The 3,494-nt window shown below is 36.4% G+C and overlaps 1 protein-coding gene across 1 annotated transcript in view; it reads left to right on the top strand.

Moving 5' to 3' along the window:
* LOC118742263 (zinc finger protein 423 homolog) overlaps nucleotides 1-3,494 on the top strand; it is a gene marked incomplete in the record, with an annotated part of 513,159 nt that overhangs the window by 285,895 nt on the left and 223,770 nt on the right.

Below are 3,494 nucleotides of genomic sequence, written 5' to 3'. Positions count from 1 at the left end.
AACCAAGAGAAAAATTAAAAATTACATGTTGCCTCTGACGGCATTCGAACCCGAACATGCTGGGAGCTAAGAACTAACAGCGAACATCTCTACACGTTCAGCTACAGCCAGACATGCAAATGTGCTTTCAAATGCGCAACTTCAATCACATTTCGTTAAAACACGAGTAGTTATCGGATAACAAACAATAAGCTGGCGCAGAGACACGAGTTGGTCCGCTACAGCATGACAGAGGAACACTTTTGTAAGTACTCCAATTTACCACAAATAGACTACATGGTCCAACGATTTTTGCAGGGATATTGCAAACCGTAAATAAGCTTGTTACAACCAACAGATATTGTTATGTGTTACCAGGTAGCGATGAATAAAAAAAAATATGTTTATGCATAAATAATATAAAATAGTATTAAATTTTATACACAAACTAGTAAGCCCGGGCAGACGTTGTCCTGCTACACACCGATACTTAGGCAGGTTACATGCATCGTATTATGGGTCTTCATACCAAAGCTTGGTACTCGGTAACTCGGTGTTCGGTAATTTTTCCCATGTACCTATTTTGTTTGTGTAACACTATTTTACACAAACAATTACATTAGAAAAAATTACCGGACACCGACTTACCGAATACCGAGCTCGGTGTGAAGAGCCATATTGTTTCTTGCGTTTCATTTGATATCGAAATTTACAAAATCTATATATATATAATACGCGAAGGCATTTTTGGTCAGCATAAAAGATCTGCACCGTTCGTTCGATTTGCAAAGTCAGAAGCGCTAACCACTGAGCTATGCACACCCCGTAAACTCTTGTTACTTATTCATTTCCCTATTCAACCTACTACTATCAAGTGCCGCTGGTCTTATTTGTTGTAAAGAAATTGTTGTAAGTATTAACTTGGAGTAAATGAGCCTCCTCAGTTATTGGATATCGTAATTTTCGTATATCGAAAATTTACCGTTATACGGTAACCGGGTGTAGTTTTAGTCTAATTTAAATAATTTTTAACGAATTGCTTTTCGGTACCAAGATTATTAAATGCACCGAGCTTGGTAGATCAGCTACCGAGATACAGATTTGTGGTCATAAGCAGGCGGCGCCACGCCTAAAATCCAAAAATTCATAATAATCGATTTTTTTTATCAGTTGTTATTGCAATAATCGATTTTGAGACAATTACCTTCAGTAGTTACTAATTTATCACAGTTTTCGTGTTTCAGTAAATTACCGTTATATGGGAGATGGGCGTGGCTATTTCTCGATTTCAAATATTTTCAACAAATTTCTTAGCTGGATTCTAACCAAGGCTCGTACCGAGTTTGGTAAGGATTGGTGAAGCAGCTACTAAAATACAGTATTTCAGCATAAGTGGGCAGGGTTATGCTTATTTTCCTAAAGTTTCATAATAATATTATTTTGTACCAAAATTGTGCTTCACATACTAATTTTCAACAATCTGGACCCAGTAGCTCGTTTCTGTAACTTTTCTCTACCGATTATTTCTCTACTAGTAGAGAATATACGTCATTCTCTACTACTCATTAGCAGTAGAGAACAGGGCGGCGAATTCATATCTCAATTCGCCTTGGTAGAGAATTGTTACAGAAACGAGCTACAGGATTTAATAAAATATCGTAGTTTTTGCATTTTTCGAAAATCCCGTTGTATGAGAAGGGGAGTGGTTGTAGTGCGCTTTCTTTGAGATAAAATGCAATTAATTGTCGGCTTTGGTGTCACGTGAAGACTACCCGCTTGGAGGTAGTTAAGATCTTTAAAGTTAATTAATGTAAGTAAAAATAATTATCTCAATTTAAATATAAATAACAAATTTGAAAATCTAATTGCATTGCAGTAAAAACATACATATGGGAAGAAATGCTTGTGCCATAAAGCGAAAGAAATGAAAAAAATATTGTTTAAATAAAATATAAATTAACATAAGATAAATTAAAAAAAGAATTTTCCTGCGCAAGTATTTCAACCTGGGACCTCATGATTGCCACGCGAGTGCTTTGCTCTATCGGATAGTGCGACCGTTGGGGCGCCGCGAGCACGAAGTCATACTTATACTTTTCATGGGGGGATCATCAACTGGTATGATTCGACTAGTATTTGTACTAGTAGAAGCTGATGCATCACCTGACAGTTAACATCTCGTAGGACATCGCAATGTTAAATATACCAGTCGCTAACATTGAAAGAGGATAGAACGTGAACTAGTTGGACTGAAACACAAACTGGAAGAATTCTAGTTCCGCTTATATGCAATATGGGCAATTCTCACAAACTTGGAATTTTTTTATTCAACAATTTTTATTGAGCCGTTTTTAATGAAAAATTATTGTAGAAAAGCAACAATAATTTTGAAAATATGGTAGAAGTGATAGCTATTTCGGAAATCACCACATTTCCTCATCAGACTTCTTCCAGTGGGATTCGATCCAACGACCCCAGCTGACTCAGCCAGTTGCCTACGCACCGTGCTAAGTTCGCCTTGTAAATTCTTGCTGCTTTTTCCACTTTTTCATTTGTGAGGCCAACTACAATCAAACGCAGCAATTCCAGTGCTATTTAAATTTGATCATGTAGTTGTTGGTTTTTGTTAATAATTCTATTTTTGTGCCAAAGTGAAAAACTAAGTGCATCGGCGTAGCCAGAATGAAATTTGGGGGGGGAGGGAAGGGGGGCCGCGATATATAAGGAAAATTTGAAAGTTAGGGGGGGCTCGAACACCCCCTGCCCCTAGCTGGCTACACCCATGACTAAGTGTCATTTAATGTAAAATAGGGCCGAAAATTGCACGGTTTGAGCAAAGTTGACTGTCGATGTGTGGCTGTCGGTGAGAAATCTTAAAGCTCCTATGTAAAAGCTCGCACAATGTGCATATCCCTGCAGGAAATGTATCTAACTGTAAGCTAACTTTAAGTTGATTAGGAAGGAGCTATAAGTCACTTATTATCTGTATATTTTCTTTGACAGCTTTGAAAGCTAACTATATTTCTATGGCGATGGCCGTGAAATACTCAAGGGTGGTTACCTCTGCATTAGATGTAGTCAAGGGTACTTACATCTGCATTTGATGTAACTAACTTGTAGCTAACTACTTTTGGGCATAAAATATCAATAGGAAAAACAAAATATTGTTTTATTTATTTTTTATTTACTTTATTTTTTCATATTTCATATTTGTTTACATATTCTGCTGCAGGTGGTACCATATTCGAACTCCGTCAGACATAACTTCAAAATGATAATATGAAATTTCGATCTTTCTTTTATTTGTCCTCAATTCGAAAAAGTATTTGCGAGGTGCAGGATATTTAAAAAGAAACGCGTTTAAAGAAAACAATCTCGAGCTTTACTCCTGCATTACCTGTCCACTTGTTTCATAGGTAGCTTTTTGTAGCTAACTACAAGTTATATATTTTATGGAAATCTCGCAAAAAAGCTAACTACAAGTAGGTTATTTTTATCAATTGATAATTTTTTTT

This window comes from Rhagoletis pomonella, unplaced genomic scaffold (assembly GCF_013731165.1).
Source record: "Rhagoletis pomonella isolate Grant_MI unplaced genomic scaffold, Rhpom_1.0 Rhpom_scaffold_00007, whole genome shotgun sequence".
Taxonomy (NCBI): Eukaryota; Metazoa; Arthropoda; class Insecta; order Diptera; family Tephritidae; genus Rhagoletis; species Rhagoletis pomonella.
This window is presented reverse-complemented; position numbering and strand designations above follow the sequence as displayed.